Source organism: Trichomycterus rosablanca, chromosome 2 (assembly GCF_030014385.1).
Source record: "Trichomycterus rosablanca isolate fTriRos1 chromosome 2, fTriRos1.hap1, whole genome shotgun sequence".
NCBI classification, from domain to species: domain Eukaryota; kingdom Metazoa; phylum Chordata; class Actinopteri; order Siluriformes; family Trichomycteridae; genus Trichomycterus; species Trichomycterus rosablanca.
The window spans coordinates 59,021,460-59,036,077 of NC_085989.1; positions in this window are offsets into that span (position 1 = coordinate 59,021,460).

Below are 14,618 nucleotides of genomic sequence, written 5' to 3' on the forward strand. Positions count from 1 at the left end.
CAAAAAGCCAATGAGAACGCAGGATACGGTGTGAGGTGAAACGCAGGGGAGGAGTGTAAACAGGTGGGACAGGGGCGTAATATAGTTTATATCCAGTGGTGATTTCTCTAAGACTGCAAGGGAAGCTCAGCTTCCCCTAAAATGTCCAAAATTAAATGGTCAAATATGTACAGTTGTGTTAACATTTTATTGACTACGAATGCGTTAGAACACGTTCATCTCGAAGACGAGTTCGTTCAGAATCAGCTAATTATCACAAATCGACTCGATTTTCTTAACTTAACTCATACATTCCCGTAGCGTCAATGCATTTGCCCGCAGAAGCTGAACGTCTCTTCACTTCTATGGGACTGCGTTGAGTTTTTTTTTTTAATGCTCCGAAACTCGCCGGTCATTGGATAAATGCCTCGATTTTTTCCCGCCCCCGGACGCTGAGCATCTCTGGGGGTGAATGGGGCTGTGTGCGGGTCTGGACGCTGAGCTTCTGCAAGATGATTGGAGGATCAGTGGAAAGGCTGAATCCCGTTTTGATTGACAGCCAATTTGAGCGCTACACCATCACTTCTCAAACTCAAACTCAAAAGAAGCTTTATTGGCATGACAAATATGGACATTCGTATTGCCAAAGCAAGTTACAGAGAAATATAAACAATAAAAATAAGAAAGAACAAAAATATACAGAACAGTTACATGTGCAAAAAATATAGAATAGAATAAAATATTAATAAAAACAGTGCAAAATAATAACAATAAAAAGTATAGTATTTACAATAATGAGGTAGTAAAACAATCAGTTTGTGTGCGTGTGCGTGTGTGTGTGTGTGTATGAGACATGGTCACCCACTGTCCCTCACCTGGTGACAGGTGTGAGTATAGAGTGCTGCTAGTGTGCAGCTCTCTCTGTGCTCCCCCAGTAGGTGGGGCAGTTTGTCGGGGTCTGGGAGGGAGGTAAAGTTGGGGATGATGTTATTAAATTTAGGGAAGAATTGGGAGCGGATGTGGTGGTACTTGGTACACCGGGTGAGGAAGTGCAGCTCCGTCTCTACTGTACTGAGAGTGCAGTGCTGGCACAACCTCTCCTCCCGGGGCAGCCAGGACCGGGTGTGTCGCCCCGTCTCCACGGCCAGGTCGTGTGCGCTCAGTCTGTACCTCGTCAGGGTATTTCTTAATTTAGGGTCGGATACTGCGCTCAGATAATCTGCTGTACTGTAGTGTCTGTTTAGGGCCAAATAACAAATAACTGCATTTTACTTTGAGATTTAGTTTGTTTCCCAATAATTCAGATATTTAGTTCTGAGTTTTTGTGTAATTTGGTTTATTTTAATTGGGTTTGCAGATTTCTCCTGTTCGAGTCTTTATTGTGTTAGTGTGTGTTAGTGGTGTGTCGGCGTGTGTTAGTAATGTGTTTGTGTGTGTTATTAGTGTGTCGGTGTGTGTTAGTGGTGTATCTGTGTGTTTTAGTGGTGTATCGGTGTGTGTTATTACAGTGTCTGTGTGTGTTACTTGTGTATCTGTGTGTGTTAGTGGTGTATCTGTGTGTGCTATTAGTGTCAGTGTGTGTTAGTGGTGTATCTGTGTGTTTTAGTGGTGTATCTGTGTGTGTTAGTGGTGTATCTGTGTGTGTTATTAGGGTGTCTGTGTGTGTTAGATTGTCTGTGTGTGTTATTAGTGTGTCGGTGTGTGTTAGTGGTGTATGGGTGCAGTGACTCAGGACCAGTTGGATGAGGGGACTGGTATGTTTGCTCAGCTCTTGGTGTTTCAGGGCTTTATAATGATAAGTTTGGGGGTCGCTCTCATTTAGATGGTTCCAGAAGTTGATTGCTCTTCTCTGTATGTTTATAATTAGTGGAAATCGGCCTAATTCTGCCCTGCACGCATTGTTCGTGGTGTGTCTGTGCACCTTTAGGATGCTTTTACAGAACTCTGTGTGCAGGGTCTCTAATGGATGTTTGTCCCAATTACGGAATTGATGGTGTGTAAGCGAACCCCAAACTTCACTGCCATATAGAGCAATCGCTTCAATTATTGATTTTAAGCCAGATTCGAACTGGAATTTCCACGAATGTTTGACGTTTTATGGCGTCGACGCCCTGCGAGCTTTTTCTCTCAGTTCATTTACTGCCGGATTAAAGTTTCCTGTGGAACTGATGTTTAGTCCGAGGTAAGTATAATCTTTAGTGTGCTCAATTTCATGATGTCCTAATTTATATGTGTGTTTGGTTCCCTGAGATCTGGCTCTTTTCTGGAAGGTCATAATTTTGGTCTTTTTGAGGTTGACGGTCAGGGCCCAGGTCTGACAGTACTGCTGCAGCAGGTCCAGTTTGTGCTGGAGATCCTGGGCGCTGGGGAACAGCAGGACCAGATCATCTGCATACAGCAGGAGTTTAATCTCTGAGTCGTGTAGAGTGAGACCGGGCGTGGCTGAGTGCTCTAACATGGAGGCCAATTCATTAATATAGATGTTAAATAGAGTTGGACTTAAACAGCAGCCCTGTCTCACTCCACGCTCCTGAGAGATGAGATGTTTCTCTTACTGCCGATTCTTATTCCACACTGGTTTTCTGTGTACATGGATTTAATAAGATCGTATGTTTTACCCCCTACACCACTCTCTAATATTTTATAAAACAATCCTTCATGCCAAATGGAATCAAAAGCTTTTTTTAAATCAATAAAACATGTAAATATTTTAGAGTTATTTTGAACTACATATTTTTCGATCAGGGTGTGTAGGGTGTAAATATGATCGGTAGTGCGGTAATTTGGTAGAAAACCAATCTGACTTTTACTCAGGACGTTGTGTTGGGTAAGGAAGTGTAATAATCGTGAGTTAATGATACTACAGAATAACTTCCCCAGGTTACTGTTCACACAGATGCCCCGGTAATTATTAGGGTGGAATTTATCTCCACTTTTGTAGATGGGTGTTATGAGACCTTGATTCCAGATTTCAGGGAAGGAACCGATACTCAGAACCAGGTTAAAGACTTTTAACATCGCCAGGTGAAATTTGGAGCTGCTGTGTTTGATCATTTCATTCAGGATCCCGTCAGGTCCTGATGATTTCTTTGTTTTTAGTTTTTTAATGTTGTCTTTAAGTTCCTGCTCAGTAATGAGAGAGTCTAGAGGATTCTGGTGGTCTTTAACAGCCTGTTCCAGTTCCTCTAATTTACTAATAATTTGATTTTGTTCAGGATTTGAATCTAATTCTACATTTTTAAAGAGTGATTGGAAATGGGTTGTCCAGATATCCCCATCCTGAATGGCCAATTCTTCCTGTTCTCTATGTTTTAATTTATTCCAATACACTTCATTAGTCACTTAATCACTAGGAGCTTCAGTCCCATCGCGGATTTTGCGAGTGAAGTCGAAAGACAAACTGCAACCCATTTCAGGCCATTTTCTTGTAAAAGGAACAGAGGGCAGAATTTATGTGTAAATAAATTGACAAATTTTATGATGTAAGCCGACAATGAGCTTCCCCTCTTTGAAAGACCAGCAGCCGCCACTGTTTATATCAGAATACATCAGCACACTCACAAGTTTTAAAGTATTTCTGACCTTATCATTCTCTACAAAACACCCATGCGGCATTGCAAAAACTATTTATTAACCTCCAACTCACTATAGAACAATCCATGCTGGTCACGTTGATCTCTTGTTACTTGTTGACGTGTATTTTTGGGCGTGGTATCATTAAACCTTTCGTCATGATAGATGGTGTAGTGTGTGACCCCCTATCGCCGATCAGTCGTGTAGTGTGAAATACACACTGAACTTGAAATATTCCCGATTACAAGAGATCCAGTCATGTAGTGTGAACTTTGCATCAGTAGGAGCATTTTAAGGGATCTAGGACTTTAGACACGCCCTCTTCTCAGGAGTGTAGGATGATGTAAAACACGTCTATTTAGAAAGATGACTTAGAGTGGTGACACTATACATTGCTAGAACTATATATTTGAGGGCCTTGCTCAGGAGCCCAACATTGGCAACTTGTCTTAGGTGGGGCTTGAATCAGCAACCCTCTAAGCCAGGGGTGGACAATTACATTTTCCAAGTGGTCACATAAGAAACTGTTACTGTTGTGGAGGGCCGGACCAACAGGGTGAACTTCATTCTGCTCAATATTAATAAGATTTATTTTTATTGCCTAAATGTTACAGTTCTGATGAGCTGTTACTGTTAAGAGTCGATGTTACAATCAGAGTAAAAACATCAACATTATTTCAAATGTGAACAAAATGAGCAGTAACTTTACACACAGTGCTGTTGCTATTTGGTTATCACAAAGCTGATCTTAACTGCTCCAGTCCTGGATGTGTAAAACGTTATAAAAAGTCCATGTTGGTTTGCGGTTTAGTTAGTGAAGCTTCAGATGTGACTCTCTATATCAGTCAGGATCTTGTACAGTATTTCTCTGTGTTTAGTACCGTAACGATGATATAAACCCTAGATTTAAATTGTGATCCTTAACCAGCTTTACACCTGACTGACTTCTGACGTTCATGTCTTGCTAGAGACTCTATCGTCTCTGTCAGTCGCGGTCAGTTCTGTTCGCCGACACATTACAGTGAAGCTGATACAATCGTGCGATGTACGTTTATTTACGTCTGATTTTTAGGCCTGTTGGGGATGGCTCGAGGACCGGATGTGGCCCGCGGGCCATACAATGCCCAGGTCTGCTCTAAGCATTAGTCTAGTACCTTAACCGCAAAGCCACCACTGCCCACACCAATAAACAGCAGTTTATTGTATGGGGTTGTTACTGCCCCCACATCGAATCTGTTCAATTCCAACAATGATATTAAATTGAATTAAAAATCAATGAAGGTACAATAAGAAGTGCACGCATTATTGTTGTGAATAATTAATCATGTTGGTAATAAACAATAATAAAACACATGACACTAAAACCTTTTCATTAGTGTTTATTTAGGTGTTACATCATTTACTACGAACAGTTAATTCACAGTTATATATTGTACATCATGTTCAGTACTTGAATTACAATCATTTCAGCAGCAGTTCTCTTTCTGAAATTAATTCATTAAAATAAACATTAAAATATACAGACAGCAGATTAAATCATGAATGTGACAGTGTAAACAGCTCTATAATAACATTTAACTCTAAAACAGCTGCCTAATTCTTGACTACAGATTATGATGGACCACAGTCGGTCACTTCTCCGTCACGTCCAGGACCAAACCAAGGGGAACAGTGGCAAGAAAGAAGAACTACCTTTAAAATGAGCCCATATAGAGAGGGCTGACACCTTCTACCAAAGGTAATTAGCCTAAATGATTTAATATAATAAAAAAACAACAACAAAAATAGATGAGCTATAAACTAAACATTGGTTTAGAGGTGCAATCCAAAAAACGTTCCTGCATCACACCTCAGACAACAAGAACCAGAGCCACACCCATTACAAAGTCATGAGTAAATAATCATGCTTGTAACTTCTGGTGATGAACGATTTAGTTTCTATGCTATTTTCAGGGTGGTGTTGTACCTCTGTGGTGGTTCTGATGTACCTTTCCCTTTACCAGAGGCTGAATCCTGTGGATTTGAGGGTGCCATACCATCACTGCCATTCCTGCCGGTGTGCTGGACGTAATGAGATCTGCAGCGACTGCACTCACCAGAAACCGACCATTAACCTTTTATTCTACCACGAGATACATTCAGATATTAGCAATAAGCCAAAATACACCAAGGAAGACGAGTGGACCAAGATGTAGAACAGGTCACACAAAAATCACCCTCCAGTACTTAATAAAAGGAGACGACGCCCCAACATGTAAAAGATGCCAAACACAGCTCACAATAAAGCAGATTCTGATCGAATCCCCCAATTACACCAGAGAGAAAAAACAGCTACACATACCTGGAACTGTTAAAGAAAACACACGAGTGACCCTAAACTTCCTGGGAGGAACAAAAATATAAATAGACAAATAGAAACAAGAAAAATGACGTAAACACAAATGAGTGTATAAAGTGGCGTCAAATCAAATAAAACGCACCCGCTAGCACACCAGCACCGAGATTCTGAACTCCTCAGTTCAAAACTTGCGTTGCCACCGGTCTGCTGGGCGCCATCTCACGTCTCTGCTAGGGCGGGATGACCGGACTATGTGGGTGGGGTCTTTAAACGCTGTGTAAGGACCCTGATTAGCAGATAGAGGCGCCTGTGCAGAGTGCATGGGTGGAAAAGGTTTCCGTTAAGGGCTGCACGCGGGTCGGAGGAGGTGTAGGCAGCAATATACCCAGGGCCAGTGATAGCTCAGTGGTTAAGGTACTGGACTAGCAAACAGAAGGTTGCCAGTTCTAGCCCCGCCACCACCAAGTTGCCACTGTTGGGTCCCTGAGCAAGGCCCTTAACCCTCAATTGCTCATCGTGTCCCGCTCATTGTGTGTAAGTCACTTTGGATAAAAGCGTCTGCTAAATCTAAACTACAATCAGGGATCCTCCAGCAGCAGAAGACAAATTAACTACGATAAACTGGAAGAAAATGCAGAAATAAATAGAAAAAAATTATTTGCCACTTCTCGCGTTTGTTTTCGTGACAGAACGTAGTTTGGGAAACCAGAGAAGCTCGCCTGTGATTCCAGTTGGTGATAGACGGTGTAGTGTGTGACTCGGTTAGTTTAGGGGATTTATTCTTAAACGTTTTTGTAAGGTAACACGTCAAAGCAAATACGATAAATCTTACTCACTATCAAAGCATATAAAATAGTTCAATTTAGTACACGGTCGATCAAAGCAGCCTACGGAACGAATGGCAGCACATTCTTGATTCCCGCCACCGTTGTCTGGCTCTCCTGGAGTCCAGTCTGTAAACGCTTCCAGTGACTCGTTTCCGTAGGACCAACGCCAACTGTTCACGTCAAGATACAGACCAATCCAAGCAGTGGAGATAAAATTTTGGCTCTGAGCAGAAGTAGTCTGGAGTTGGATCATGTCGTCTGTGGTTGAGATGATGGCCAGGTCCATGTGATTAGCTCTGCAGTTAGCCTGAGCGTTGCTCCATGTTTTGTTCTGCTGGATCAGGTAGTATGGTGGAGTAACCGACAGGATGACTGGAACAATCCCTGTGGACAGGAGTCCTTTTGTTGGTTGTTTTTTAACCAAAACTAAATATATAAAACACCTGACATGGTTCCAGCTTTACCTGGCTCCCGGAACACGTGTTTTATTTACCCGCTATGACCCCTTGGACTTAATGTTTGTGTTTATGTTCCACGCCTCCCCAGTCTACTGATTAGGTTCATGAACACCACCTGTTTCTTGTTATTCAATGACTGTCTTGTGTATAAGGTTCCTATGCTTCTTTGGTTGTTAATGCTTGTTTACGTAATGATAAGTTCTTGTTCCTGTGCTAGCCTAGCTATAGTATAACCTTGTCTGTGTCTGTGAGATATCTCACAATGGATGTCAGTTCATCATCTAAAACTCAATCCCAGTTACTCATTCCTGGAGATCAATCTCCAACCCAGGACCTAGTCATCTCTCTTGATGACTCCCAGATCAGACCATCTGATGAGGTAAGAAGCCTTGGTGTTGTCTTGGATAACCAGCTGACCTTTTCTCCTCACATAGCCAACATGACAAGATCGTGCCAGTTCCTCCTCTACAACATCAGGAAGATTTGTCCATTTCTCTCAATGGAAGCTACTCAGAGTCTGGTCCAGTCACTTGTAATCTCACGGCTGGACGACTGCAACTCCCTCCTGGCAGGAGCTCCCATGTCCACTATTAAACCCTTACAGCTCATTCAAAATGCAGCTGCCCGTCTGATTTTTAACCAGCCCAAACACTGCCACATCACCCCACTGCTGCGTTCTCTTCACTGGCTTCCTGTAGCTGCACGCATTCAGTTTAAAACACTGACGCTCGCCTACAAAGCCAAAAATGGACCAGCTCCAAGCTACCTTTGAGGTCTAATCAAGCCACTAGTCTCGCTCGACTTGATCCTCCACCCAGGACTAAAGGAAGACAAGCATCAAGACTCTTCTCTGTACCAGCACCCAGGTTGTGGAACGAACTTCCTCTGTCTGTCCGAACATCTGAGTCTCTTGCTGTCTTTAAAAACCTTCATCACCTCTTTACTAAACACTTAAGCTGACTTGTACTCACTCACTTACTTACTTACTCACTTACTAATGCTCCTATTCATTACTTGCAAAAAAAATTCTAACAGGTTTTCAGCAGATTTGTGTCTTGGACTGTTGTACTTGAACTAGAGTAATGTAATGTTCACTATGGAAGCTCTTCTGTAAGTAGCTCTGGATAAGAGCATCTGCTTAATGTGCAAATAGTAGCATTATGCAAAAAAAAACAGAGTATCAGTAAGCATATATCTATGGTAAATATTATTATATAGTTATAACTAGAGCTATTTACATTTACTTGTATAGAGCTAAAAAGATAATAAAGTCTCTTCACCTCTGAATCCTCCTCCTTCTCTTCTCCTCACCTTCCTTACTGCTGCTGACCTTTCCACACTCTTTCAGGAAAGCATTGATAAAATGGACCGATCCTTTTATCCAACCACCATTACTTCCAATGATCCTCAAGCCCATAACTCCCTCACCAGCTTCTCTCCACTCACCAATTAAAATTAGTCCTCTTTTCTGTCCAAAATCCTTCATCTATCGACCACCGTGATCAGTATCAGTCTGGCTTCAGGGCAACAGATCCCACAGGATCAGTTCTTGTGGCCGTCACTAAGGAGCTTCATGCAGCCAAAGCAACCTTGACCTACAGTATCTGCAGCATCGTTAATCACAGCAAATCGTCCTCGTCCTCCCTCTCCAACTCTGCATCAACCTTAATTACTGATAACCTACATCACAACATTAATTACTGACATCATCTGTATAGAACTCGCTCTATTTTGTACTTGCTTTATTACATCGTTTATGAATAATATGCAAATCTTTATCAGTTAAAGAATTAAAACCAATGACTAGAAGTTACCTGGAATCTAGAAGAGTCAATAGTCGACGTTGTAGCTCCTGTCTGTCTATTAAAAGGTTTAAAACGAGCTGCGTGATTTTTCCTGTTTTAAATCTAAATGACTTACAGTGTATCACAAAAGTGAGTACACCCCTCACATTTCTGCAAATATTTTATTATATCTTTTCATGGGACAACACTATAGAAATAAAACTTGGATATAAGTTAGAGTAGTCAGTGTACAACTTGTATAGCAGTGTAGATTTACTGTCTTCTGAAAATAACTCAACACACAGCCATTAATGTCTAAATAGCTGCAACATAAGTGAGTACACCCCACAGTGAACATGTCCAAATTGTGCCCAAAGTGTCAATATTTTGTGTGACCACCATTATTATCCAGCACTGCCTTAACCCTCCTGGGCATGGAATTCACCAGAGCTGCACAGGTCGCTACTGGAATCCTCTTCCACTCCTCCATGATGACATCACGGAGCTGGTGGATGTTAGACACCTTGAACTCCTCCACCTTCCACTTGAGGATGCGCCACAGGTGCTCAATTGGGTTTAGTCCATCACCTTTACCTTCAGCTTCCTCAGCAAGGCAGTTGTCATCTTGGAGGTTGTGTTTGGGGTCGTTATCCTGTTGGAAAACTGCCATGAGGCCCAGTTTTCGAAGGAAGGGGATCATGCTCTGTTTCAGAATGTCACAGTACATGTTGGAATTCATGTTTCCCTCAATGAACCGCAGCTCCCCAGTGCCAGCAACACTCATGCAGCCCAAGACCATGATGCTACCACCACCATGCTTGACTGTAGGCAAGATACAGTTGTCTTGGTACTTCTCACCAGGGTGCCGCCACACATGCTGGACACCATCTGAGCCAAACAAGTTTATCTTGGTCTCGTCAGACCACAGGGCATTCCAGTAATCCATGTTCTTGGACTGCTTGTCTTCAGCAAACTGTTTGCGGGCTTTCTTGTGCGTCAGCTTCCTTCTGGGATGACGACCATGCAGACCGAGTTGATGCAGTGTGCGGCGTATGGTCTGAGCACTGACAGGCTGACCTCCCACGTCTTCAACCTCTGCAGCAATGCTGGCAGCACTCATGTGTCTATTTTTTAAAGCCAACCTCTGGATATGACGCCGAACACGTGGACTCAACTTCTTTGGTCGACCCTGGCGAAGCCTGTTCCGAGTGGAACCTGTCCTGGAAAACCGCTGTATGACCTTGGCCACCATGCTGTAGCTCAGTTTCAGGGTGTTAGCAATCTTCTTATAGCCCAGGCCATCTTTGTGGAGAGCAACAATTCTATTTCTCACATCCTCAGAGAGTTCTTTGCCATGAGGTGCCATGTTGAATATCCAGTGGCCAGTATGAGAGAATTGTACCCAAAACACCAAATTTAACAGCCCTGCTCCCCATTTACACCTGGGACCTTGACACATGACACCAGGGAGGGACAACGACACATTTGGGCACAATTTGGACATGTTCACTGTGGGGTGTACTCACTTATGTTGCCAGCTATTTAGACATTAATGGCTGTGTGTTGAGTTATTTTCAGAAGACAGTAAATCTACACTGCTATACAAGCTGTACACTGACTACTCTAAATTATATCCAAGTTTCATGTCTATAGTGTTGTCCCGTCAAAAGATATAATGAAATATTTGCAGAAATGTGAGGGGTGTACTCACTTTTGTGATACACTGTATGTAACGCTCACCCGTGTTTGCATATTCAGACTTAAACGTGCATGCAAACCAGGGTGAGAGTTACATAAATCATTACGATGTAAAGCAGTAAATCACCCAGCTCGTTTTTAACCTCTCATAGACAGAAAGGAGCTACAAAATCGACCAAAGTCCTAATAAAAGTCAAATCAAATTTATTTATATAGCGCTTTTTACAATAGATATTGTCTCAAGCAACTTTACAGAATCCGGGACCAACAGATTCAAAAACCCTGTTGAGCAGCCAAGGGCGACTGTGGCAAGGAAAAACTCCCTTAAAATTACAGGAAGAAACCTTGAGAGGAACCAGACTCAGCAGGGCCCATCCTTCTTGGGTGGCCTGGAGGAAACTTTAAATAAATATAATTTACACAAATCATACAAACAAAATTAAAATGAACTAACAGTTATAACTAGCAATAGTAAATAATGTGAGTTCTTCATTATTCAGTCCAGTCTGTGATAAAGTCTGTAGTGAGTTCTTGTCATTCAAACACGCCAGGTCTTCCATCACATTCGGCGGGAGCAGCATTGTTGGCACGGCAGTCTCGACTTCATTCCTTAACCTCGGTGAGTAAACAGGTTTCCATCAGAAGGACCTCGGGGTAAAACAACAGAGAATGTAGTTGAAAATGTAAAATGTGAATTAAGTAAAATATCAGTTTTACAGAGAGGAGTTTTAGACTCCGCCCACTAATTATTACAGAATAACTAAAAAGGAGAGCGAGCAGGTAACAAGGTCATGAAGCTTTCACAGGACATCAGCGCCCACCTCCCCCACCGTCATCAAACCTGAGTGATCGGACAAGAGAGGCAGAACAACAGCAACCCAACATCCCTGATCACCACACGTTTCTATCACCTAGAACCCACAAGCTCTGCTTCTCTATTTATATTCAGGGTGGACAGCTCCGGTCCCAGAGTCCAGAAGCTGGACGCAACCAGAAGGCAACACGCAGCGCCAGCAAGACCCCAGATCTCCAGGACCGGAGCCTCACACCCCTAGTCTGGAAAGACTAATCAAAAGCCTGAGTCTGGACTTGAACATTGAGACGTGTCAGAGTCCCGAACAGAGGCAGGAAGATTATTCCAAATCCGAAAGTACCTGGAGTTCATCGTCCATCTGGTCATTCTGTGGTAGGATCAGTTCTGGACACTGTGAGTGCAGTCACTGCTAATTTTCAATAGAAACGGATTAAAACTCACAACCTTTTGACCAAGAGCTGAAAAGAGGTTCCAGCAGGTACCACAGAAATGAGCGCTCTCCTGGGACATCAGCACCTACCTCCCCCACCGTCAACAAACCCATTAAACCTCTCATTAACCATTAAACACAAAGCTCATCAAGGTCAGTCCTGGTCTTAGAGGACAACCTCCTCCCCTATTCATCCCAACCTCCTCCCCATTCATCCCAACCTCCTCCCCTATTCATCCCAACCTCCTCCCCATTCATCCCAACCTCCTCCCCATTCATCCCAACCTCCTCCCCATTCATCCCAACCTCCTCCCCTATTCATCCCAACCTCCTCCCCATTCATCCCAACCTCCTCCCCTATTCATCCCAACCTCCTCCCCTATTCATCCCAACCTCCTCCCCATTCATCCCAACCTCCTCCCCTATTCATCCCCACCTTCTCCCCTATTCATCCCAGATGATCCTATCTTCTACCACCAGGTTTAAAGAGAAAGAGGACGACCAGCAACAAGGTGGTTGGATAGAGTTAAATGATAAATGAGCTATTTTAGAAACGACGTTTTGGAGAAATTCTATTTATATTTTCCACAGCAGTCAGAAACGACTGGGCAACACTTGATAATTCCCTTTTTTATTCCACCCTCATTCCATTACATCCTGACCGCATTTATCCCGGCATTACTTATACTATATACCATACACTGTATTATCTATACCAAACACTATATTATGTATACCATACACTGTATTATCTATACTATACACCATACACTGTATTATCTATACCATACACTATATTATCTATACCATACACTGTATTATCTATACTATACAACATACACTGTATTATCTATACCATACACTGCATTATTTATACTACATACCATACACTGCATTATCTATACCATACACCATACACTGTATTATCTATACCATACACTATATTATCTATACCATAAACTGTATTATCTATACTATATACCATACACTATATTATCTATACCATACACTGTATTATCTATACTATACACCATACACTGTATTATCTATACCATACACTATATTATCTATACCATACACTGTATTATCTATACTATACAACATACACTGTATTATCTATACCATACACTGCATTATTTATACTACATACCATACACTGCATTATCTATACCATACACCATACACTGTATTATCTATACCATACACTATATTATCTATACCATACACTGTATTATCTATACTATACACCATACACTGTATTATCTATACCATACACTGCATTATTTATACTACATACCATACACTGCATTATCTATACCATACACCATACACTGTATTATCTATACCATACACTATATTATCTATACCATACACTGTATTATCTATACTATACACCATACACTGTATTATCTATACCATACACTATATTATCTATACCATAAACTGTATTATCTATACTATATACCATACACTATATTATCTATACCATACACTGCATTATTTATACTACATACCATACACTGCATTATCTACACTATATACCATACACTGCATTATCTATACTATATACCATACATTGTAATATCTATACTATATACCATACACTGTAATATCTATACTATATACCATACACTGCATTATCTATACTATATACCATACACTGTAATATCTATACTATATACCATACACTGTAATATCTATACTATATACCATACACTGCATTATCTATACTATTTACCATGCACTGCATTATCTATATTATATACCATACACTGTATTATCTATACCATACACTGTATTATCTATACTACATATTATACACTGCATTATCTATACCATACACTATATTATCTATACCATACACTGTATTATCTATACTATATACCATACATTGTATTATCTATACCATACACTGCATATTTATACTACATACCATACACTGCATTATCTACACTATATACCATACACTGCATTATCTACACTATATACCATACATTGTAATATCTATACTATATACCATACACTGTAATATCTATACTATATACCATACACTGCATTATCTATACTATATACCATACACTGTAATATCTATACTATATACCATACACTGTAATATCTATACTATATACCATACACTGCATTATCTATACTATATACCATACACAGCATTATCTATACTATATACCATACACTGTATTATCTATACTATATACCATACACTGTATTATCTATACCATACACTGTATTATCTATACTACATATTATACACTGCATTATCTATACTATATACCATACACTGTATTATCTATACCATACACTGTAATATATATACTATATACCATACACTGTATTATCTATACCATACACTGTATTAACTATACCATACACTGTATTATCTATATTATACACTGTATTATCTATACTATATACCATACACTGTATTATCTATACCGTACACTGTATTATCTATACTATATACCATACACTGCATTATCTATACTATATACCATACACTGTATTATCTATACCATACACTGTATTATCTATACTATATACCATACACTGTATTATCTATATCATGCACTGTATTATCTGTAGTATATACTATAAACTGCATCAATTATATAGATACAATGTCTATAACATACACTACACATTGCATAAAATCATCACATTTTTAATACTCTGCGTGATCGTCGTATACTCTCAGTATTTAT